Here is a 27,839-nt window from a genome sequence, read left to right on the forward strand (position 1 = left end):
CTTTTATCTTTGTCAATAAGAAGAGGCAGAGATTGCAGCAAGGACAGCGTTGGAGCTGTTTTGATCTTGCAGACATTATTTTAATATTTATTTGATGTGATTTGGTTGTCACTGGCTGGGCCCAGCATTTATTGCCCGTCCCTTGAGAAATTGGTGCTGAGCTGTCTTCTTGAACCGCTGCAGTCTACCTGCTGTGGGTTGACCCACGATGCCATTGGGGTGGGGATTTCCAGGACATTCACCCACCGACAGTGAAGGAATGGCAATATATTCCCAAGTCAGGGTGGGTTAGTACCTTGGAGGGGAACTTGAAGGTAGCTGTATTTCCATCTAGCTGCTGCCTTTGTCCTTCGAGATGGAAGTGGCCATGGGTTCCTTGAGTGTTGTTAGGGCGGCACTAATCCAGGCAAGTGGGGTGTATTCCATCACACTCCTGACTTGTGCCTGGTAGCTGTTGGGCAGGCTTTCAGGAGCCAGGAGTTGAATTACTCTTGTAGCCACTGTGTTTGTTTGGTGATTCCAATTCAGTTTCTGATCAATGATTATCCCCAGGATAATGTTGATAGTGGGTGTTCAGTGATGGTAACACCATTGATTGTCAAGTGATGGTAGTTAGGTCATTTCTTATACGTGATGGTCGCAGCCTGCATTTGTGTGGCAGGTATGTTACTTGCCCCTTGTCAGCCCAAACCTGGATATTGTCCAGATCTTGTTGTTCTTGGGGTTGGACTGCTTCAGTACCTGAGGAGTTAATTGTTTATCAACGTTCAATAATTACAATATTATGCAAAGTCCTTTTTCTATCAAATATCATGGACTGTATCTTGTGGTCACTCTGAAATTAAATTTTGTTATCTCCTTATTTTCTTCCTAATTCAGACACAAATGTTTGAAGATTGATCAGGATAAAATTAAATAATTTAAAAACATACGTTTCTACATGTAAACTAATTGAAGGAAATACATTACTTCTGTATTGTCTGCATTTTGAGCAAAAGTCATTTCTTTTCAATAATTACTGAATGGCTCATTTATTGTCCTCAATCCATCAATCCAGCTGTTATATTTTAGTCTTCAGTTTACCGATCTTAATGATGTCTAATCAACATCAGAGCAAAGTGCTTTTAAAATGTTGAGTCAACATATTTGTTCTGATTACAACATTTATTATGAATTCATTATCCTTATAATAATTACAGAATAATTTGTTTGTCTTTCTAACATGTATAGTCAGATCCATATTTTAATTTAATCCATTGTTTCATTTGATCCATTGTGACAATACTATTGTTTTCAGGTCAAGTATCCCACAATGGAACCAATGATTTTGCATCCAGCATGCTTTGAAAACTGACTTTTGCTCATTTGAATAATCACAGTAATCTCAGGCTTATAAATTCAGAGAACTGTAATTACTTTTCACTGCAATGATTGCTGTTCATGTCTACACATTACACAGTCACATAGCAACATTAAATATCTCCTTCTTTGAAGTGCACTGATATATTTTCAAAAATCTATGTGTTGCTAATATGTAACTATTGTTCAGTTCAGTAAGGGGTATAAATGTGCAATAATAGCTCAGTACGTGAACTGATGTGAATATATTGCAGTGTACAAACTCACAATCATTGTGAAAATCATTTTTTATTTTAACCATGGAAACACAGTTGAATTAATTCAATTATATTTCACTTTAATGCTCGCATTCATTGTATTTCTAATCACAATAAGAGTGAACTATTTCATGTGACACAATTATTTAAAATTCATGTCACTTTTTTATGGACACAAGATAGAATTAATACCCGTATTTGCTTTCCTTTACCTATCACAGTCAAGTTTGAATTGTAGAAAGTTAGACGGATACAGCACGGAAACAGGCCATTCAGCCCAACTTGGCATTCCGGCCAGGTTTCCGAAACTAAACTAGTCCCATTTTCCTGTGTTTGTCCCATATCCCTCTGGATGTTTTCTATCCATGTAACTGTCCGAAAGTCTTTTAGATGTTGTAATTGTACAAGCCGCTGCCTTTCCTCTCACATCTCATCTCAATATGCCAAACACGCGTTGTGAAAAGAGTTGCCCCTCAGATCCCTTTTAAAACTTTCCCCCTCACCTTAATAACATTCATACTTTAATCAGTGACCTGAAGCAAATAACTTCAAGATATTGTGACCATTATAATCAACAACAGATACAAGTTGAGAAAATGTTGGATTGAAAAGTAATTCAATTGACACTTAGATATTTTCTAATCAACACTGAGGTGCTTTGACACATCTCTGTTTAAGGTAGGAATTGAACGCCTGCCTCCTGGTCAATTAGTACAGACATTACCAGAACCCTCCATAATGTTCCCATGCAGGAAGGGCAGGACTCTAATCACATACTTACTGTGGTTACTCACAGGGAAAACTCCTCAGATATTTATCGTGATAATTGGACTAGGATTATATGAGACACTTCCAGTGTGTAATGGATAAAAAGAATTCCTAATTTCTAATAGTGATGGAATAAAGCGACAATGATCTTAAATAAATATAAGTCTCATGATAATCAAATAATTCAATATGTTTGTAGCAGTTATTCATATACATAAATTAACATGGACCTGCTTTGTAACGCACATGAATTGGAAATAAAGCACTCGCCATTCAACGTGACTACTCAGCGAAAGACAACTTTCCTCAGTTTCACAAAATTGTGATTTCTAAGAATTCAAGATTTATTGTAAAAGAATAGAGCAAACATTTGTTAATTCAGGTTTGTGTACACAAGAAACACATGAAATTTAAATAATGTTTAATGTGAAAAATAGTTAGCTCTTTTGTAATAATCAGAAATATAGAAATGTTAGCATTGAAGTGAAATACAATCAGTACAAGAACGCAAAAAACTGTGGATGCTGGAACTCAGAAACAAAATCAGTAATTGCTGGAAAACAACACAGCAGGTCTGGCAGCATCTGTGGGAAGCATTCAGTGTTAATACTTTGGGTCCAGTGACCCTTCCTCAGAATGTATTTTTGCTCACAGCCAATTCAATCCAACTAAGCTTCCATACTGAAAATTATTTTGCTAAGATTAAGAGATTGTAGAGTGCAATATTGTTTGTCAGTTGATGTATTGAGCCATTGTTCCACATTGACAGCTGGATATATTGCATTTAAACAATGATTACCAGTTAGACATTAGCAATAATTAGTTTTAAAATGGCTGAAACCAAATTTAAGGTTGATAAGAAAATCCTTATTGCAATGTAATTGTGCAGTATATCTGAAAAAATTGAAATATTGAAGTGAAAAATAATTAGCCATCTCTTAATTGATAAGGCTGATTAATAATCCTTCCATTAATACGAGAATTCAAATGAAAGAGAATGAGATAGTTACTATGAGTGTTGGGTGAGAAAACTCTGGTTGATTGCAGGTGTGTTGACCTGAAAAGAATGTTAATATTTCATTGTGATACTGGTACTAGGAAATAATGGATTCAACTAAAATGTGAATCTCATGATGGTGTGAGAATTGAAATGACAATCAAATAATACTTAATGTTAGAACTCAACACTTAAAATGATTCAATATATTCCAAGCTATTTGTACTGGATATTCATTAAGATCAGTAAACTGAGAATTAAAATATTGGGTTAATTTAAAACAAAAATTACAACTTCAGAGATTATTAATCAGAATTGTTTTGTCATTGAAAAAACACATTTATTCAAGAAATTTCCCTCATTTTCTGTCTTTTTTCCACAGGGATCTGTACTGGAACCCTTCTGGTTACGATACAAATATATAGAAGTGACATGAATTAAAACCTAATTGGGTGATTTAATAAGCTTGCAGATGCTACAAAGTTCAGTGCAGTTGTGAATAATGTAGAAGGTTCTCAAAGAATGCAACAGTAAAAAGATAAACTGCAGCTATGGGCAGAGAAATTAAAGGTAAAGCTTAATCCATACAAGTGTGAGGTGTCACACTTTGGGAGCTCAAATATTAAGGAAAAGTAGATAGTTAATGGCAGGACCCTGAACAGCTTTGTTGTTCAAAGGGATGTTGGCGTTCAAGACCATGGCTCCCTGAAAGTGTCCATGCAAGTAGATAGGGTGGTAAGGAAGGCAAATGGCATGCTTGCCTTTATTGGTTAGGGAAGTGGTTACAAGAGTCAGGATATCATTTTGCAACTTTGTAAGACTTTGGTTCAGGCATACTTAAAGTATTGTATTCACTTCTGTTCGCCACATTACAGGAAGGGTATGGAGGCTTTGTAGATCGCAAGGAGGGCGTTTACCAGGATGCTGCCTGGATTTGGAGAGGCTGCTTTTTTGTGGAGTGGTGGTGGCTGAGGGGAAGAATTGATTGAAGTCTATCCAATCATGAGATACATAGGTAGGGTTGTCAGTCAGGAAGTTTCTTCCCAGAGTTGAAACGTCAAAACTATGAGGCATGCACTTAAGGTTGTGAGGGGAAGTTCAAGGGGCATGTGAGGGGCATTTACTTTTTACACAGGGAGTTGTAGGTGTCTGGAATGAATTTCAAGGGTTGGTGGTGGAGGCAGATACATTAAGGCTATTTAATGTTCATTTAGATAATTTGGACGGATATGAACCAAGGATAGGCAGAAGGGATGAGTTTCTTTTGCATTATATTCAGCACAACGTTACGGGCCAAAGGACCCATTCCTGTGCTGCACACATCTTTCAGAGAAAACTAATACCTCACTCATATGACATTTAATCTAATCAATATTTAGCCACTGGTGTCAGAAATAGGAAGAAACTAAGTAGAGAACGAACTTGACTATAATCTAAAGATAGAGTCAATGACATTTACAGAGGTAATTTTTTGATATTTTTTAAATTATAAGATTAAAAACTTTGGAGATGTGTTGAAAATGTTTGCAGTTACTGATGTGCTGAGCCAAAATTACCCTTTCTTAAATTGAAGATTGGACTAGAAACTTGTTAGAAAACTTGAAAATATTCAGTAAGGTGTGATGCACATCATAATTTAATCCATTGATTATTACTGCCAATACTACAATTAAAAAACATTTCAGCTCTACACCAAAAAGCATCAATTTTCCATCCAATGCTCATTGGAAATATTGGAATACTACTCATTTCAACAATCAAAGTAATCACAGCCTCATTGATTAAGAGATATCTAATGACATTTCACCAATAATTACTGTTTATTTCGACACATTGCTCGTCCAAACGGCAATGTGAAGTTTCTCATTAATATTCAGTTCACAGAGACCATATTAATAATTTAGTTATTGCTAATATCTAACCATTGATCAATCCAGTCAGGGATAGAAAAGTGGAAATATGGCTCAGTACATCAACTGATGGAAAGATATTGCAGTGTTCACTCTCCCAATTATTGTGAATATCGATGTATATTTTGATTTGATTTGATTATATTTTTCTTCAACACAAAGATTTATTGTAATTCTGATCACAGTAAGATTATTTAAATTTGTGACTTTTTTGTGAACAAAAAAATAGAATTTACAGGTGTTTGCTCTTTCCTTTATCAATCAGAATACATTTGGAATTGTTGCAAGTTATACATTTGTGGAAGGAAGAGAAGATGTCTGCAGCTGAACAGTTACCTTTTCTTCCGATTCCGTCCGACTGCTAAACATTCTCATTATCTTTTTCTTTATAAGAAAAACTGCTTTAAACGTATTCAGCAGTTGTATTTTTTATGAATTTACAATAAGCTCATGATATGTCGATTTATCTTTCTTCCAATTATTCTGATACTAATTTGTAACTAAGAGCATATGTGCTTAGTACCATTATTATAGTGAATTACTATTTCATTCTCAGTCCATTACACAGAAACAGTCTAATTAATTCCCAGCCCAATTATCGGAATGAACACTGGTTAGTTTTCATTTGAGTAATCCCAATTGATTATAATCCCACCCTTCCTTGTTGGGACGATAATGAAAGGCACTTGTGTATCTCGAGTAGTGTCTCTCCTAAGAGACCAGATCACCAGATGCAGAGCCATAGCCTTTAAAGCTAGTGCTTATAAATAAACCTGTTGGACTATAACCTGGTGTCATGTGATTTTTAACTTTGTCCACCCTAGTCCAATACCGAAATCTCCAAATTATTGTTGCACAAAAGAATTCTTGTAATTTTTAAAAGAAAATATGACTTTAATTAAGATCTTTAACACACGATTATTAATCCCTTCCTATATTCTTAAAATATAGTTGTAATTGAAAAAAAAATGCTCACTGAACACGGCACACACAACTACACAAATGTCTTCCTGGTCATCTAATTACTGCTCCAGAGAAAAACCTGAGTAAGTATCTTATTGTTTCTGAGAACAAGAACCACAATAAACATTTGGTGAGCAGTTCCATCCAATAAATGCACTTGATTTCTTATATTTCACTTCAGTAATTGCACACGAAACATTTTACTAAAACCAAAAACAATGCTTTATTACAAATGAGCGAGGACGCAACATCAGCATACATAGCAGATTTCCAATCCAGTTGAAGTATCGCAAAATAAAATGATGTATTTTGGCTTAGTACAACTGTAGGTGAAAACACTTTGAGCTTGCACCTTAAAAATCTTTATCTGCTTATTCAGAGAAAATAATGAAAGATGGCACTGTAAATTTATTTTGACTTTCACTCATGAAAATACTCATGTGAATTGCTTCTCATTTTCTTCCTAGTTCTGATACAAATACCGAAATATTTATGATAATAAATCTTTAGGAATAATAAGAGTGTTCTTTGCAAGAATGACATGAAGATGTTCAAGGTCCTCAAATTACTGTTGAGTAGAATACCCTTCATAAGGGTTTTATTGTCTCGCGCCGATGTTTTTTGTGACTGGTGACTGATGCGTTTTCAAATCATGTGCACTGCAGAAGGATTTTTTTAATTTTCAATTTGTTATGAGCAAAAAAACTGCTTTGAACATGTTGATTTACTTTTTTTACTCCAAAGTTATTTATCAATGTACAATCATCACAAAATTATGGAAGTTCCCTGTATCTTACATTCACTGTCATATACACTTTCACTATATACTTATTAACTTCCTACTTCTGACAGGAATGTCGAAACATTGGTCATGATCAAAAGTATATAAACTAAAAGTACGTCTCAAGAAGCAAACCAATGGATGGTAACATGCCATTCTTGTAATCCTGCATGTTTGACCCAAAAACAATTCTGCTGAATAAGAACTGAATGGATCATTTTTGTGAATCCATAAAGCTAGCCATTATATTGTATTCCTCAGTTTATCGATCTTAATGAATATCCAATAATCATCACAGCAAAGTGCTTTTAGAATATTAAATCAATTTATTTTTTCAGATTATAATGTTGTTTTTCCAGTCACTGCCATTACGATAATTGCACAATTATTGGAGTTAATCTTTCTAACAAATATAGTGAGAATCGCATTTTAATTGCATCAATTGTTTCTGAGTACGAACCCTACAATATAAAAATCAATTTACTGTTCAGCTGAACGATTCCATAATGGAACCAATGACTTCCCATTCAATGCCTCATTGTAAATATTTGATGATTGCTCATTTGAATGATCACGGTAATCTCAGCCTGAAGCGTTCAGAAAACTGTAATTACTTTTCATTAGAATAATTCCTGGTCATTTCTCCACATTGTTCAGTGAAATAATCAACTAAGATTTCTCAGTATTCTTAAATTAACTGATAGAATTTTGACAATCCAGTTGCTGCTATTATCTAATCATTGTTCAATATAGTTCAGGGTATGTCTGTGGAATTATGGCTCATGCATGAAATAATGTAAAGATTTGCAGTGTGTGTTGTAAATATCAATTTTTATTTTAACCCTAGCAAAAGTTGAATTGATTGAATTATGTTTCGCTTACATGTTAACATTTACTATATTTATAAACACGATACAAGTTAATCATTTTTCATGGAACAAAATAATTTAAAATTCTTGTGATGTTTTGAAGTTCAACAAAAGGAGCTAACATCTCTATTGTTCCATGAAATAGTCACAGTACATTTTGAACTTTGGGAATTTGAACATTTTGGGAAAGAAGGGAAGTTGTCTTCAGATGAATAGTCGTATTGTGTGACTAATTCATTTATTTTCCTATTCATTTATGTTGCAAAGCATTTTAATTTTCTTTTCATTCTGTGAAAACTTGCTTTGAACATATGGAACTATTTTACTGATTTTTGTTCATCAGTGAACAATGATCAAATTATTAGGCTTTTTTTCCTCTCATGGATCTTCATGAGATTCATATTTAATTAAAGTCATTATTGCTTTGTTACAACTTTACTGTAAATTACTAATTCATTTTGTCAGTTCATTACACACAGAAAATATGTAATTAATTCCCATACAAATTATTACAATAAACATCTGATTCGTTTTCATTTGTGTTGCCACAGTAAGCATGTGACTATGGTCCTACCCTTCCGGGGGTGGGGACATTATGAAGGGTCCCTGTGGAGCTCTGACAGTGTCTCTACAACAAGATCAGGAGGAATGATTTCAATTCCCACCTTCAGCAGAGATGTGTCAGAGCAGCTTCAAATATTCATGAGAAAATACCTGGCATAGATTGAACTGCTTTTCAAACCAACATGAAATATACTTCGATCTGCTGTGCATTTCAATCATCACCATATCTACTACTTATTTTCTTCAGGTCACTAATAAATCGTATCATATCTGCTAGTTCAACATTCCTTGAAAAAGTAATTGAGAATGTTGCAATCTTAAAGTTGGAAGAGTCTAAGAAATGATACTCACTGATTTTTTTTTCTCTGTTTGAAAGAACCTAGTTCAGACATTTCAAGCACATAAATCCTTATTCTCCAGTATTATAGAGATGAAAAAATAAACAGTCAAAATTCCTCTTCAGCAAAATAACCAAATGCAACTTCATATTATTCATTGGTCAGTTGATCACCTACAATTGTAACTAAATATTGCAATTCATCTAAATATTGTTATGTGCTTTGAACAAATTAAATTTCTTATTACTATTCATTCTTGAATTGTCAGGAATATGTTTTTATTTTCCATCCACCAATTCATAATTCATAAGATTGATATGCTTTCAAAATATCGACGTGTTCATTTGAACATTTAATTTGTCTCTCTCTCTCACTTATCTCACTTCATGCATGATAGCTTCAATGCATTTTGCTAATTAACTCTACGAAACTTAAAAATGTTGTTGAATTTACTTCTTTTGTACGCAAGAAAACAATGTAGGTACACCCACTTGTTCTTTAGCTCAAATAACACTAAATTTTAAATTAGTGAAAAGACTACAGTGGGGGAAAAAGAACGATTCTTCACCTCAAATATCACATTATGTGACACTTTTTCAAATCAATACAAAATGATTTGTATTTTAATTTCATTATAAGAGAAAAAACCTGCTTTGGAAATGTTAGAGTCTGTTTCTTTTACTTCCAGCATTAGTTGTCAATGAACAATAATCACATAATTATCAGTCATTTTATGCAAAATAATTTTCTGTACCAAATGTCATTTATTTGACCTTTTGTTCACAATAGTACTCACTTTCCCGGTCTAATTATTTTCTTCCTTATTCTGACATAGATGTCTAAACATTTATCACGATAAAAATTAATAAAATAAACATGACTCAACAAAAAAACCCAATGTTGAACTGTGTCAATTGTTGCTGAGTATTTTTTATAATTATTAAAGTGACTTTTTTATATTAATTTTCTGTTTATCAATCTTAATTATGTCGCAATCGATGTCAGAGCAAAGTGCTTTCAAAATATTAAGTTAATTTAGCTATCAATATTCTAGAAACAATTAACAATTACAATAATTACACAGCACTTTGGGCTTGTTACGAAGTCTAAGTTAATGTGTTATTAATATTTTCCATATTTCTTATTGTGAATGCTACAATATAAAAACCTGTTTGGTCGGCCCAATACACCCAGAAAAGACTAATAACTGCCCTTGCGATATCCTTTGTAAATATCTGACTTTTGCTCATTTGAAAGATCACAGTCATCACAGTCATTGATATTCAGAGAACACCAGTTACTTTACAATGCAATATTTCTCTTCATTTCTGCACATTACTCAGTGGAATAGTAAGATGAGATACCTCATTATTCTTAAATTCATTAATAGTAGTTTTAAAATCAATTTGTTGCTAATATCAAATAATTGTTCAATCTGGCAAAGATTGTAAGTGTGGAATTATGGTTCCATATAATAACTATTGCAAGGACTTAGCTATGTAGAATCTCTCAATCATTGTGAATATTGCTTTTCATTTTAAACTTGGAAACACTTCTGAAATGATTTGATTGTAATTCACTTCAATGTTAACATTTATTGTGCTTCTAATCACAATAATAGTTGAATATTTTTCTTGTGCACAATTATTTAAATTCCGATGAATTTTTTTGAAGTACACAAAAAAAGGATTGACATCTTTCTTGTTTCATTAAACACTCACGGGAAATGGTGGCTTCTTAGAAATCAGACATTTTCAGAAACAATGAAAGTTGTCTTCAGCTGAATAGTCCCATTGACTGACCAATTCATCATTTTGTTCCAATTTACATGTAGAACAAACAAAATTTACGTTGCATTTTATAAAATGAGAAACTATTATGAACATGTAGAATGATGTATTCATTTTTATTTATCAATTTACAGTAATCACACAAATCTGTCAAGTTGTCATTCCACAAATTATCATAAAATCATATTTAATTAAGACATCTATTAACTCTCATCATTATTGTAAATTACTATTTAATTTTAAGTACATTACACACAGGATCCATCCATTTAATTCCTATCCAATTATCACAATAAACATCTGATTATTTGTCACTTGAGTGACCACAGTGAGCATGTGATTGTAGACCTGCCCAGCCTGGTTGGAAACATTATGAAGGAATGTTGTGCAGCTCTGATAGTGTCTCTGTTACCAGACCAGGAGGTACAGTTTCAATTCCAACCTTACACAGAGTTGTGTCAGAGCAGCTCTGAATGTTGATTAGAAAATATCTAAGAATCAATTGAATTGCCTTTCAACCTAATATTAGATATGTTTCAATCTATTGTTCATTCCAATAATCACAGTATTTGCTATTTATTTTTTCAGGTCACTAATAATAGAATGTATCTAATTCCACTCAATCAATATTCGTTGGAAAATATTTGAGAATGTTGCAGTCATACAGATGAAATATACAAAGTAACGATATTAATTGATTTTCTTTTGTTCTGAAGAGCTGAGTTCAAACAGTACATAGAACTTGATGCTCCAGTGCTATAAAAATGAGGAGAAAAAATAAATTTATTGTTCAGTCAAATAAACAAATGCCAAATCCTTTTATTAATCAATTTTTAATTATTGATCTGTTTATGAATTGTGTTTAATTTTTTTTTCGTTTTCCACTCACCTATTTATATTGAATGTGAGATTGAACTGCTGTGAAAATATCCAAGTGCATTCATTTGAAATTTGACTTTGCATATTTATCACTGTGGGCTATTTGTAAAGCAGTGTTACTTCTGCAATCATAATTGTTTATTCAAGGTAAATGAACTCACACCAATGTATAATTGTTTCAGCCAAGAGCCGAGTTAACAAGAATGAAAACTATGTGAAGGAAATATATTATTGCTTTTGTATTAGCTAAAATGTGCATACAAGAATGAAATGTGTCTGCAAATTATGGTAGATGTTATAGACAAATAGTTAAGGTATTGTGAGGGGAGGGGTGTAGGTTAAGCTCGATATGCCTGTACAAACAGTTACAGGCATCTGTTTCCCACTTCAGCAGGAACAAAAAAAAACACCATCAAAAGGTCATGAGGCTCGGTGTAAATAAAGAATAAAAAGAAATTATGCTTTGGTTAGCACGGAAACAAATGGCAGTGAAGAAGGATAAATAACAATAAGACCACAGAGGGAGGTGGTCAAACGGCCTTGTGAGGCCAGAGATAAACATTTTGTCAGGGACGAGGCTGGATGAGTTCAGAGATAAACAGCCGGTTTAGATTAGAAATCGATGTAAACAGGGGAGGAGCAATGGGAGGAGGGAAGAGTAACGAATTACATAAATATTGTGTACTCGTTAAATTCAGTGTGTGTGTGTGCCTTGTGGACAGTGGACACCACACCCCTCTTGCATCAGCGTAATAAACAATACTACTGATTCATGTCTTGTTCCGGACTGAAGTTATTGAAGTGACTGAACTTCATTTCTCACAATCACTTATCTCATTTATTGCATGATGTCTGAAGTGTGTTTTGCTCAGCAATTCTATCAACTATTTAAAAAGTCTAATCTTAAATAAGATCCTTAACACCCAATTATCAATCTATTCCTAATTCATGTAAATATCTCAATTTTCTTGAAGTCAATGTTCACACAAAACAGTGCACATAAAGCGACACAAAGATATTCATCATCAGCTGATTACTGTTCAGTGGAATAACCTGAGTATCTTATTGTTCCTGAGACTAATGACAACAGTAAGCATTTTTTTACTCGTCCATGCAAAAAGTGCATTTGATATCTAATATTTCAGTTCAGTTGTTAATGAAAATTTTTGTTGTTTAAACCAATAATTCTAATTTATCATGGATATTGACTGTAATACAATAACACTGGAAAATTTTAAAAAAATATTCTAACAATCTTTAAGCTCCTCTTCTGTTGTGTGTGTGCAAGAGACAATTCAAATTATAACCATTTTTGTTGCAAATTCAACAAACGCTACATTTTGAATTTATGAACTTCTTACAGTTTTGCAAAAAGGTTAGTCTTCACTGTATGTCATATTAAAAGACTGCTTTTTCCAACATGCATGCTACAAAATGATTATTGCTTTCATTGCATTGTAAGAAAAGAAGTGTTGAATTGTTTGTTGTTTCAATTCCAACATTATTCATCATTGTACAATAATGACACAATTATTACAATCGCTTCATATACCACCCAGCAGTGACTTCATTGTTTGTTTATTTTCATGATCTATTAATTCTCTTCCAAATTCTGACACTTTGATTATAATATTAATCAACGTACCATCTCTACAAGGAATCCAGTGGAAAGAAATTCGCAATTTGTATATTGCATATATTTTTGACTTCAGAAAAGAATTTTGTTCAATAATGACTGATTGTCTCATTTTTTCTTTAATACGTAAAGCTAGCTACTATGTTTTATTCCTTAGTTCACTGATCTTAATAAATACTCAATCGACATCACAGCAAAGTGCTTTTGAAATATTGAATCATGTAAATTCTTCATATGCATTGCAGTGTACAATCTCTCATTCATTGTAACAATCAATATTTATTTTACCTGTTGAAACATAGTTTTACTAATGTAAATATATTTCACTTCAATGCTAACACTTAAGACTTAAGCATTTTTCAAGCAACAAAATCCAATGAAAAAGCATCAGCATCTCTTTATTATTTCATTAAACAATGACAATAAATTTTGAATTTTTGAAAGTTGAACATTTTTAGAAAGAAGGAATGTTGTCTTCAGTTGAATGTTCGCATTGAATGACTTCTTCACAGTATCTGCTGTTTATTCTCTTCTTCGAGTTCCCAAGAAAAGAAATTAACTAGTTCTGCTGGTTCTAAATTCCTGAAAAATATTTGAGAATGTTGTGGTCTTAAAGGTGAAAAGGCTAAGTGATCGTAAGTGATTAGTTTTTTGTTCGAAAGAGCTTGATTCAAACATTTCGGACATTCACATTGTTATTCTGCCGTGTTACAAGGAGAGAAAACAAGTCGCTTTCTTCATCTGTAAAGTAAACATATGCCACTCCCAATTATTCATTAGTCAGCTAATTACCTACATTTGTTATTAAAAATTGCAATTCATCTAAATATTGGAATGACATTTGATCAAATTAAATTTCTAATTATTTTTCATTCGTGAATTGTTGGAGTTTTTTTTGTTTTCCATTCCTTTATTCGTATTGAATGTAAATTTTATGTGCTTTGACAATAGCGGAGGGTGTTTATTTGAAATTTGTCTTTGCATACCTCTCACTGATTTTACTTATTGCATATAGTTGCACAGTGGCTCAGTCATTAACAATGCTGCCTCACAGTGCCAGGGATCTCAGTTTGATCCCATCCTCGGGTAACTGTCTTTGTGTACTTTGCCCATTCTCCCCAAGTCTATGTGACTTTGCTGTGGTTTCATCCCATAATCCAAAGACATGCAGATTAGGTGAGCTGGCCATGCTAAATTGCACATTGTGTTCAGGGATGTGTTTATTAGTCAGCAGTAAATGTAGAGGAATATGGTTGGGAAAGTGTTTGACTGGGTTACTCTTTGGAGGGTCATTTTTTTCAATGAAATGACCTGTTACCACACTGTGCTAACAGGGATTCAACAATAGTTTAATTGCGTTTCTCTAAGCAATTCTAACTTTTTTAAAGTTGACTTTAGTTAATACCTTTAACACTTGATTATCAGTGTTTCTAAATCTTGTAAAATATCTCAATATTTTTTAACATGAGGCCACACAAAGGTCTTCATGACCATCTAATTACTGTTCAGTGGAATAATCAGAATAACTATCTGATTGTTCCTGAGATCAATCCCCACTGCCACAGTAAGGATCTGGTTATCATTCCCTCCAATAAATGCAGAAGTTGCCCTCTGGTATTTCAGTTCAGTAATTACACACGATACTGGTTGTTCAAAGCAGTGGTTATTCTTTATTATGAAGGGCAAAGGATTCTAACGGAAGAGTTGTCCATATGTCCGAATGTGTTGCATGATCACAAACAATTTTCAGTCCACATATTGCACAAAAAAGTGTAAAATTGGTTTTGTTCAACTGCCAAGGCTAACATTTTCAGTTCATGTCCATTACAAATATTTGGAGAAAGTGAGGAAAGTAGATGCTGGAAATCAGAGTCAAGAATGTGGTGCTGGAATAGCACAGAATGTCAGGCAGCATCTGAGGAGCAGCAGAAACCATGTTTCAGGCATAAGCCTTCATCGGGAATCTCCGGCTCGATGGATGCTGCCTGGTCTGCTGTGCTTTTCCACCACCACACTTCGGACATTAAAAATATTTGCTTATTTGGAGCAAATACTCTCTGTTTCCTCTGTAATTTAAATTTACTGTGCTTTCTATTCACTCAAGTTCTCATTTTAATAGCTCCTCGTTTTCTTCTGAATCTGATACAAATCTCAAAACTCCGGGCACAATAAAAGCGATATGAATTATAAATTAGCTTCTGGACAAGAGAACCAATGAACAGCTACATAGACTTCTTGAACAACAAAGATTTTAGAATGAAAAAGCAATGCTTTCCAAAATATCTCTGTACGTCTGTATCCTTTTTCAATTCAATAATTCTGCAATTAGCTTATAATTGTCAGTTGATCCTCTTAATGACTATCTAATCAATGTCATTGCAAACCACTGATAAAATTGAAACATTTTATTTGTTAAAATGCAAAGATTCATTCTCAATTCGTTATTACAACAATAAGTGAACCATATTTTATCTGTCTGCTAAGGTCAAGTGACCTGTGGCCCATAATTGAACATTCTAAATATTCCTACAGCTGGGGAAAGCAGAGCTAAAAAGGTCAAACTAAAGGAGACAGTAGACAAAGTAACCAACTCCAGAAAACAGTGGAAAGCCCGGTCAAAGAGCTCACAAAGGTTCGGGAGACCCTGTTACAACCAGCCCAAGAGTTGTGTTTTGGAGAGGTTGAAACAGACTTCCTGGCACCTTGACTTTCAGCCATTGCCTGAGCATTAGACACCTCACTTGAGAATGACGACATGTTCTGGGCATGGCCTGCCCCCACCTGGAATAGAATGGTCCATATTGGCTCATACAAAATGCCTGACAATCAAAAACAGGCAGCCTACCTCAGAACTAAAATACAAGGTGTCGGGGGGGAGGGGGGGGGGTGATAAACTAGACTAACATTCTGTTCCAGCCTTAAATGAAAAGAAAGCACACTACCAATGGACCTACTCCAACGCCAGGACTACAGCATTCCTGACATTTCTTGATAAGAGCATGCTGACATACAGACAAATGACCGATCCTGATCTTCATAAATGAAAGGATAATTGTCCCAGTAAATGAATAAACAGCAGCTGCAGGGTGCAGCCCAGTTAACTCACTAAGCAGCTATCATGACAACAGAAAAGTTCATTTGTCAGATATAGTTATTATTTTACAGTTACTCAGAATATTAAACATAGGTTCTAATTACAGATTCTTGAGTGTTTGCATGAAACCCATTGAATGCTTAGAATCGTGAATTTTGGTAAAATGTTGTGAAACATTTCCCCAGATCATGGTAATCAGCTCAACATTATTGAAATCAAAGTACTTGTAATGGTCTTCAAGACCACCTAATTACTGTTCGGTGAAAAACACTTTGTACGTGCCTTATTGTTCTCAGGATGAATAATCACAGCAAACATCACAGTCTCACCAGATCCAAACATATGTAAGAGACGCCTTATTATAATTTACACACTACATCGTTCCCAGATTATTGATAACACATTATTACTTCTGCCTGAGGATACTACATGTAACATGTATCGAGATGAAGCAAGTCCTGAATATAGGATAATTTTTTTTCTGATAGACTTCCAATCCAAAAATTATGATAAAAATGATATTGTGGTTCATTACATTGTCAACAGATCCGCATTAAACATATTTAACCATTTATTCAGAGACAATATTGAAACAAATACATTGATAAATGCTGTTGACTGTATGCTTCTGTGAAAATAAATCTTCCTTATTGACTTATTTTCATTATAATTCTGACTCAAATGTCGAAGTATTGATGATATAAAAAATTGCATGGATTAAATACAATGCAGAATTTGTTCTTATTATATATTATATTTCTCCAGAAGAAAAGTAGAGAAACCAAGTATAGAAAAATCTTGAAGATCTTAGAATTTTGAATGACAAACCATTTCTGATCAATGTTCACTGAATGTCTAATGTCTTTCCATGTCATCATGCCAGAATTTGCATTCTCAGCTGACAGATGAAGAAATATCTAGTCAACATCAGAGCAAATCCATTTGGAAATATTGAATCATTTATTTTGCCAAAGTTCGAAAATTAAGTATCAATTCATTGCCATTCCAAAAATCACATAGTAATTCAGTTTAGGTTTTGTTACAAACATCGTCAAATTCACATTTTAATTTAATCCATTATTTCTTAGTGTCAATATTAAAAGAAGAATAATAGTTCTTTTATTCCAGGATAACACAAACACAAACTAATTAATGATTCCTTATCCAACACTCACAGATAATATCTGTTCCCTTCTCATCTGAATGTTCACAGAAATCATTGCATTAATATTCGGCCTTTCATATTAAGAGACGTCTGATTATTTTACACTCCAATAAATGCTGCTCATTTTTACACATGACGGGCAGCTATATGAAATTTCTAATCATTTTTAAGTTTGCTATGAAATGTTTTTAAGATTAATTGTTGCTTATATCTAATATTTAAGAATTGATCAAATCCAGTATATCGAGCTTTAAGTGTGAAATTAAGGCTCAGTAACGTAAACGTATTGCATTGTACTGAAACCAATGGTAGCGAATGATGATTTTTATTTCAATACTTGAATCTTAGTTGATTTCATGTTCTGGGCATGGCCTGCCCCCACCTGGAATAGAATGGTCCATATTGGCTCATACAAAATGCCTGACAATCAAAAATAGGCAGCCTACCTCAGAACTAAAATACAAGGTGTCGGGGGGGAGGGGGGGGGGGGTGATAAACTAGACTAACATTCTGTTCCAGCCTTAAATGAAAAGAAAGCACACTACCAATGGACCTACTCCAACGCCAGGGCTACAGCATTCCTGACATTTCTTGATAAGAGCATGCTGACATACAGACAAATGACCGATCCTGATCTTCATAAATGAAAGGATAATTGTCCCAGTAAATGAATAAACAGCAGCTGCAGGGTGCAGCCCAGTTAACTCACTAAGCAGCTATCATGACAACAGAAAAGTTCATTTGTCAGATATAGTTATTATTTTACAGTTACTCAGAATATTAAACATAGGTTCTAATTACAGATTCTTGAGTATAATAGGGGAAATTTGCAACATAGGTTTGATATATGTAACCAATGCCTACTAAAAACATTATAGAAAAGCATGTAGACTGGGATTTGAAGTTAGCTAGTTTTAGGAATTAACTTCATGGTATGATGTTGATTGCTCATTAATTTTAAAGTCCAGACAGAAAGAGTAGCTGTATAATTTTACACAATATAACAAACTTTATAACACAAGTCATATTACTAATCTTATAGCAAGTAAGCGAAAATCAACTGTCTTTTATATTTCTTTGTACATATATAATTAAGACAGTGAACAATATGAGGAGTAATTGGCTTTGATAAAATAAAATTAAATGATTGGCAGAACTCAAAATGTCTCAACTGATAAGGTATCCTAAGATGCCTGAGGGAGTTCAGGAATAACTTTGGAATCTAAGTCAATAAGATGCATGGAAAGATCCCAATAGAAATCTCGGGATGTCCATTAGAATGCCCATCTGCGATTATGTGTTTCAATTGGGTGGCTAGATGAGGAGGGAAGGGCTGTAATCACATTGCATGTGGCCATTGTGATGCAGAAAGTCCATAAAAATGCTGCTTTTTACTGCACATGTTACAGTGTGTTATGGATCTCCCTTCCGAGATTGGCCTCGGGGGACGATCCCTTCATTAACTGGTTGCTGCATGAGTAAACGTCTTCCACATGCCTGAGCTCAGATTGCCTCCTGAGTCCTCATTCCCTGCCAGGTGAAAACAATTCTACAGCTATGATGACATTTCAATTCAATACAAACATTTATTGTGTGTGAAATTATTATATTCAGATCGATATAATTTTCATGATAAAATTGCTTTTCATTTACTTTTTTTGGTGTACAAGAAAACCTTTCGATTATATCCATTTGTTCTTTCGTTCAACCAACACGAAGTTTTAAATTATTGTGAAGACTACAATGGGGGAAACGGGAACGAGTCTTCAGCTCAAATGTCATATGAAATGACTGTTTCCTTTTTTCAAACAAATTGCCCTCCAAAATGATTTTTATTTTCAAATCATTATAAGAAAAAAATTGCTTGAAAATGTTGACAATTCTCCTTTTCCTCCCATATTAGATGTCAGTGAACAATAATCACACAATTATGAGAATTTCTTTCCGTATCAAATGTCAGTGACCCTGTATTTTGTTCACAATAATAGTCACTTTCATGACATAATTCTTTTCCTCCTAATTCTGAAATAAATATCAAAACATTTATTGTAATTAAAATTACATCAACAAAATTGACATGACTCTTCAAGAAAACTATTGGAACCATATAAATCTTGCATTGCCTGCATTTTTAAACAAAATCTTTTTTTTCAATTGCTGCTGAATGATTTTTTTCACATCATCCAGCTAAGTTTTATGCTTTAATTTTCAGTTCCTTAATCTTAATGACTATCCAATCAATATCAGAGCAAAGTGTTTTCAAAATATTAAGTCAATTTATCTGTTAGGATTCTAAAAGCAATTATCAATTACAATAATTGCACAGCAATTTAACATAGACTTGGTAAAAATGCAGTGTTTTTTAAAAAAATGTCATTCATTATTTCTTATTGTCAATGCTACTATATTAATACCTATTTGTTCAGGCCCATGCACATACCAAACGACCAATAATATCCCTTGCAACATTCTTTGTAAATGTCTGATTTTTGGTCAGGTGAAATATAACAATTATCTCAGCCTTTGAAATTCATAGAGCTCCAATTCCTTTTCCCTGCAATATTACTCTTCATTACTACATATTACTCAGTCTAATATCAAGATGAGATATCTCATTATTCTCAAATTCACGAATTCATATTTTTTAAAATCCCTTTGTTGCTAATATATCTTATATCTAATAATTGTGCAATCCAGTAAGGGCTACAAATGTGGAATTATGCTTCTGTACAATAAATACTGCAAGGACATTGCAATGTACAATCTCTCAATCATTGTGAATATTGTATTTATTTTAAACTTGGAAACATCTTTGAATTGATTTGCTTATAATTTATTTCGATGCTGACAAATACTGTATATCCAATCACAATATCAGTAGATTATTTGGAGGTATCATCGTCCATTCCAATAATCACAGTATCTGCAATGTACTTTCTTCTGGTCACTCATAGCAAAATGTATCTAATTCCACTCAATCAAGATTCCTCAGAAAATATTTGAGAATGTTAGTCATAAAGCTGAAATATACAAAGTCATGAGAGTCTTTCATTTTCTGTTGTTCTGTAGATCTTAGTTAAAACAGCACAGAATTTTATGCTCCAGTGCTATAAATATGAGAAAAGATCAATTACTTCTCAGTAAAATAAACAAATGCCACTTGCTATTATTTATCAATTTTTAATTATTGGTCAGTTTATGAATTGTGTGAGATTTGTTTTTAGCTTTCCAGTTATCTATTTATATTGAATGTGATATTGAAATGGTGTGAAAATATCAGGGTGTGTTCATTTGAAAGTTCAATTTGCATATCTCTCACTTATCCCATTGATTGCATGGTGGTTTAACAACGTTTCACTAAGCAATCCTCGAAAAAAATCAAAAACTGTCTGATTTTAAATCAGATCATTCAGACCCAATTATCAACCTGTTCCTAATTCATGCAAATATCTCAATTTTATCGAACTTAATGTTCACACTAAACAATACACATAAAGCAACACAAAGATTTCCATCACCATCTGATTATTGTTCAGTAGAATAACCTGAGGAAGTAACTTATTGCTCCTGAAACCAATGATAACAGTAAACATTTGTTTACTATTCCATGCAACAAGTGCAATTGATATCTTCTATTTCAGTTCAGTAGTTAAAGATGATTTATGTTGCTTAAAACAATGCTTCTACTTTATCACGGATATTGACTGTAATACAATCTTGTAAACAACAAACGTTTGTCATTCTAAAAATCTTTAAGTTTACTTATTTTAAATTTGTGGCAAGAGATATTTCAAATTACAACCATTTTTGTTGTATAATTCAGCAAACCTAAATTTTGAATTTAGGAAAATCTCCATTTTTGCAAAATGGAAGTAGTTTTCAATTTATATAACACAGTAAATGACTGTTTTTTTTTGAAAATCACGCGCTCTGCAAAATGATTATTGGTTTCATTTAATTGTAAGAAAAGAACTGTTTTGAACATGTTGATTCTTTTTGTCTTTTCTATTCCAACATTATTCATCACTGTACAATAATGAACAATTATTATAATTCCTTTATGTACCAAACGTCATTGACTGCATCATTTGTTCACTTTCATGCTCACTTTCATTATCTATGAGCTTTCTTCCAAATTCTGACACAAATGTCTGAACTCTGATCATAATATTAATCATCTCAATTAAAATAACAGGTCTCTTTGATAAAACCATTTGATAGAAATTCATATTTCTTGTGTTACCTTCATTTTTTAGTAAAGAAAGAAAACATTTTTCTATTATCACTGAATGGCTCATTTTTTCTTCAATTCATAAAGGTAGTTACTATATTTTATTCCACAATTTACCAATTTTAATAAATATCCAATCAACATAACAGCAAAGTATTTTTGAAATATTGAATCATTTTAATTGCTCATATAACAACATTATCAAGTCATTGTCATGATAATAATTGCGCAATTATTTAAGAAAGTGTTTTGAACAAGTAAAGTGAGACTCACATTTTAATTTAACCAATTGTTTCTGAGTACCAACACTGCAATATGAAACTTTATTTTCAGGTCAAGTTTCCCACAATGGATCCAAGGACTTCCCATCCAACATTAATTATGAATGTGTAACGTTTGCTTATTTGAATGATCTCCGTAATCATAGACTTTAAATTCACAGACCTGCAATTACTTTTCATTGCAATAATTCCTGTTTGTTTGCACATATTCCTCAGTCACACAGCAAAACGAAATTTCTCATTATTTCTAAATTCATTGATCGAATTTTATAATTCAGTTGTTGCTCATACCTAATAATTATTCAATCCAGTGAATGTGGAATTACAGCTCTTTACATGAATAACTAATAGTGTGCAATCTCTCATTCATTGTTTATATTAATTCTTATTTTACCCATAGAAACATAATTGAATTCAGTTAAATATATTTCACTTTGATGAGAACATTTACTGTATTTCTAATCATCATAAGATTTAAGTATTTTTCATGACACAAAATCATGTAAAATTCCTGCGTTTTGTTAAGTCTCATGAAAAAGAATTAACATTTCTGTATTGTTTCATTAAACAATGACAATGCATTTTGAATTTTTCGAAGCTGAGCATTTTTGCAAAGAAGGGGTGTTGCCTTCAGCTGAATATTCACATTGATTGACTAATTCACAGTATCTGCTGTTTATTCTCTTCGAGTTTCCAAGCAACCAAAGTAACTAATTCTGTTGGTTCTAAATTCCTGGAAAGTATTTGATATTTTTGCAGTCTTAAAGATGAAGAAGTCAATGTGAATGTACTGATTTTTTTTTATTGGAAACAGCTTAATTCAAACATTTCAGGCACATAAATTGTTATTCTGCAGTGTTACAAAAATGAAAAGCAAGTCAATTTCATCATCAGTGAAGTAAACAAATGTCACTTCCCGTTATTCATTAGTTAGCTCATTCCCAAATTTGTAATTAAACAATGCAATTCACCTGAATATTGTTGTGCCCTTTGATCATATTAATTTTCAAATTATTGTCTATTCATGATTTGTCAGGGATGTCTATTTTTTGTTTTCCATTCACCTATTCATATTGAATGTAAGATTGGTGCGCTTTGGCAACATCAGAGTGTTCATTTGAAATTTGACTTTGCACGTCTCTCAATTCTCTCACTTCTTGTATGGGGGCTGGGCATTGAGAACAGAGGATCAGTAAAGTAATTGAGAATGTTTGAGTCTTAAGGATGAAGAAGTCGATGTGATTGGACTGATTTTTTTTTAGCTCATTCCCAAATTTGTTGTAAACAATGCAATTCACCTGAATATTGTTGTGTCCTTTGATCATATTAATTTTCTAATTATTGTTCATTCATGATTTGTCAGGGGTTTTTATTTTGCACATCTCTCACTTGTTTCACTTCTTGCATGGGGGCTGGGCATTGAGAACAGAGGATCAGTGGTTAGCACTTGTGACTTACAGTGTTATGCACTTGGGTTTGATTCCATCCTCAGCCACATGTTTGTGTGGAGTTTGCATGTTCTGGTTTTCTCCCACAATCCAATGATGCACAGATTAGGTTAATTGGCCATGCTAAGCTGCACGGTCTGTTCAGGGATGTGTAGGGTAGATACATTAGTCAGGGGTAAATGTCCAGTAATCTGAAAGCAGAATGGTGCTGAGTGGATTATTCTTTAGAACGTCAGTGTAGACTTGTTGGGCCAAATGGCCTGTTTCCACACAGTAGGGATTCCATATAATTAGAATTGTGTTTCGCTAAACAAAACTGACAATTTTTTAAAAATGTTGCCTTCAAAACTTATCTTTAACAGGCAATTGTCAATCTTGTAAAATATCTCAATGTTACTGAAATCAATGTTCAAACAAAACACTGCACATAAAGCCACACAAATATCTTCATGACCATCTAATTACTGTTCAGTGGAATAATCACAGTAAATATCTTACTGTTCCTGAGATCAATCCCCACTATCACAGTAAGGATCTGGTTAGCATTCCCTCCAATAAATGCAATCGTTGTCCTCTGGTATTTCAGTTCAGTAGTTATACAACATACTGGCTATTCAAAGCATGGTTATTCTTTATTATGAATGGCCAAGGGTTCTAACGGTGTTCGATCTGATTTGTTGCATGTTCTCAAACAGGTTTTCACTGTAAATATTGCAAAAAAAAAAGTGTTAATTTGGTCTTGTTCAACTGCTGATGCGAACATTTTCAGTTCGTGTTCATTAAATATATTTGGAGAAAGTGAGGAAAGCTGTAGCATTGGAAAAGGACACATCCAAAGAGCAGGAGTATCAACCTGATTCCTGATGAAGGGCTCATGCCCAAAACGTCGATTCTGCTTCCCCTTGAATGCTGCCTGACCTGCTGTGCTTTTCCGGCACCACACTCTTTTGACATTAGAAATGTTTGACTGAATATTCAGAGATAATACTAAAAGTTGTCTTTGTCAATTTAATTTACTGTGCTTTCTATTCACTAAAGTTTCCATGTTAATTGCTCCTCTTTTTCTTCTTAAATCTGATACAAATTTCAAAATACAGAACACATTAAAATTCACATGAACTATAAATTTGATTTCTCAACAAGAAAACCAGTGGAAGGCAATATAGAATTCTTGAACAGCCTACACATTTGAATGAAAAAGCAATTCCTTCCAAAAAATGTTTGGATGTCTGCATCTTTCTTTCAATTCAATAATCCTGCAAATAGTTTATAATTGTCAGTTGATCTCTCTGAATGAGTACCTAATTAATGTCAATGTAAACAGCTGAAACATTAACAACAGATTGATAACTGGGTGTTAAAGACCTTATTTGAAGTGAACAAGTGTTTGGAATTTACTTGAATTCCACCAGGAAACATTCTTGAATCATAATACCAAGAAATGAGATATGTGAGAGATGTGCAAACCTTATTTTTAAACGAATAAACTCCAATATTTTCAAAGCATTTCAACCTTATGGTCAAAATGAACAGGTGAATGGAAAAGTAAAAACAAGTTTCTGACAATTCATAAACTGAACAACAATTACAAATTCAATTTGATCAAAGGACAGAGTAATATTTAGCTAAATCACAACATTTAGTTACAAAGTAGGCAAACAGCTGACTGACAAGTAATAGGTGGTAGCATTTGTTAGATTACTAAAGAAGCTATCAACTTTATTTCCAATTTATAGCACGAGATAATAATGTTTAATGTGTTTCAATTGTTTCGACTTGCCCCTTTGCAACAAAAAAAATCAATCTAATTACTTAGACATCGTAATCTTGAATTCTGCAACATTTTCAAATATTCTCCAGGAACTTATAAGCGACAGAAATAGATACAGGTATCCCCACTATCCGAAAGTAGAGCGTTATTATGAAACCTTACATAATCTGAAAAGGCGTAAATCGAAGAAGCATTAATTTATATGGGAAACATCTCCCCTTTTTTTATAAAAGTGAAAATCCTCTTCATATTTCTTTCAGTTAGAGAAAACAGGGACAGATATAAGTCTTTTGTAAAAGCAAAGTGGCTAAAGCGAATTTTCCAACACATATTTCTTGGTAACCTGACTCAAATAAGTATCAGATTTTGTGATTATTGATATGATAGATAAATGCAGATTTAATGTTGGATTGAAAAGCAGTTCAATCTGCGCTCAGGTACTCTGTAATCACCATTCAGAGCAGCTCTTGATATATTACTGATGAAGGTGTGATTTGAAACCTTCCCTCGGGTCTAGTAATAGAGACACTACCACAGCTCCATAAGCTCCTTTCATAATGTTCCCACTCAGGAAGGCAGGACTGCAATATCGTGTTTCATGTGGTTTCTCAAATGAAAACTAATCAGCTGTTTATTGTTGTAATTTGAATGGGAATTAATTAGGTAGTTTCTGTGTGTAATGGACTGGAACTTAAGCAATATTTTACAATAACAATAAAATAAATGAATATTAATCTTAAATAAACAGGAATCTCATGACAATTCTTTGAAAGACAAATTGACAAAACTGCTTGATCATTGTACTTTTATTTAAAAATGCATCATTCATTCAATGTGAATATTCAGCTGAAGACAATTTCCCTTCCTTTCAACAATGTACAACTTCCACAATTTCAAAATGAACAGTCATTGAAAAAGGAAGGAGCAAGCAGATGATAATTCTATTTTCTGTACATAAACGTGCGATGAATTTTAAGTAAGTTTTATATATGTAAAAATGAAACTCGTATTGTGGTTCAAAATACAATAAACGTTAGCTTGAAGTGAAATATAATCAAATCAATTCAACTGTGTTTTCTCAGTTAAAATACAGTTCAATATTCAAAGTAATCGAGTGATTATACACTGCGTTATCTTTACATTAATTCAGTGCTAAGGCGTAATTCCACATTTATACCCGTTATAGTAAAGCAAGCTTGTGCTGGGGTCAGAGGCGGTAGGGGAGGTTCTTAATGAGTACTTTGCTTCAGTATTCACGAGTGAGTGGGACATTGTTCTTTGCGAGAACAGCGTGAAACCGGCTGATATGGTCGAACAGGTCGATGTTAACTCTGAGAATGTGCTGAAAATATTGAAAAGTCATGGGGATAGATAAGTCCCCTGGGCCAGAAAGGATATAACTTAGGTTGTTATGAGAAGGGAGGCAAGGGATTACTGTGTTTTGACAATGATCTTTGCACCCTCACTGTCCACTGGAGTCATACCAGATGATTGGAGGGTGGCAAATTATTCTTATTCAAGAAAGGCAATTGAGATAATCCTGGGAATCATCGATGAGTCAGTCTTATAACAGTTGTGGGCAAATTATTGGAGAGGATTCTGAGAGACAGGATTGATGATTATTTGGAAAAGTATAGATTGATTACAGATGGTCAGCATGGCTTTGTGAGTGGCAGGTTATGCCTCACAAGCCTTATTGAATTATTTGAGGATGTGACAAGCACATTGGTGAGGACACAGTAGTGGATGTGGTGCATATGGATTTTAGCAAGGTGTTTGATAAGGTTCCCCATGGTAGGCTCATTTAGAAAGTAATGAGGCATGGGATACAGGAAAACCTGCCTGGTTAGATAATAAATTTGCTGGCCCATTGAAGACAGGGTGAGATTACATAGATAGTTTTCAGCTTGGAGCATGGTGACCAATGGTGTTCTGAAGGGATTAGTTCTGGGACTTCTGCTCTTTTGTGATTTTTACAAATGACTTGGATGATGAAGTGGAAGGGTGAGTTAGGAGGTTTGCCAATGACACGAGGGTTGGTGGAGTTGTGGATAGTGTGGAGGACTTTTGTAGGTTGCTAGAGGACATTGACAGGATGCAGAGCTGGGCTGAGAAGTGGCAGATGGAGTTCAACCTGGCAAAATATGAAGTTATTCATTTTTGAAAGTCAAATTTGAATGCATATTTTGAGATTAAATGCAGGATTCTTGACAATGTGGAGGAACAGTGGGATCGTGGGGTTCATGTCCACAGATCCCTCATAACTGACATCCGGTGGCACAGTGGTTAGCACTGCTGCCTCACAGCACCAGAGACCCGGGTTCATTTCCCGCCTCAGGCGACTGACTGTGTGGAGTTTGCACGTTATCCCCGTGTCTGCGTGGATTTCCTCCGGGTGCTCCGGTTTCCTCCCACAGTCCAAAGATGTGCACGTCAGGTGAATTGGCCATACTAAATTGCCCATAGTGTTCGGTAAGGGGTAAATGTAGGGGAATGTGTGGGTTGCACTTCAGCGGGTCGGTGTGGACTTGTTGGGCCGAAGGGCCTGTTTCCACACTGTAAGTGATCTAATCTAATCTAAAAAAAAGGTTATTAAGACGGTGCATGGTGTGTTGGCTTTCATTAGCAGGGAGATTGAGTTTAAGAGCCATGAGGTTATGCTGCACCTCTATGGATCCCTGGTAAGACTACACTTTAAATATTGTGTTCTTTTCTGATCACCTCATTACACATTGGAT

General features: G+C 33.8%; 2 long non-coding RNA genes across 2 annotated transcripts in view; both read right to left on the bottom strand.

Moving 5' to 3' along the window:
- The window catches only part of LOC140487193 (uncharacterized), a 229,789-nt gene that overhangs the window by 105,194 nt on the left and 96,756 nt on the right, over positions 1-27,839 (bottom strand). The window lies entirely within an intron of this gene.
- The window catches only part of LOC140486866 (uncharacterized), a 36,268-nt gene continuing 21,931 nt past the window's right edge, over positions 13,503-27,839 (bottom strand). Inside the window, exon 3 of the long non-coding RNA XR_011962646.1 lies at positions 13,503-13,693. This is a non-coding gene — a long non-coding RNA (uncharacterized lncRNA). The remainder of the gene's footprint in view (positions 13,694-27,839) is intronic.

Source organism: Chiloscyllium punctatum, chromosome 16 (genome assembly GCF_047496795.1).
Source record: "Chiloscyllium punctatum isolate Juve2018m chromosome 16, sChiPun1.3, whole genome shotgun sequence".
NCBI classification, from domain to species: domain Eukaryota; kingdom Metazoa; phylum Chordata; class Chondrichthyes; order Orectolobiformes; family Hemiscylliidae; genus Chiloscyllium; species Chiloscyllium punctatum.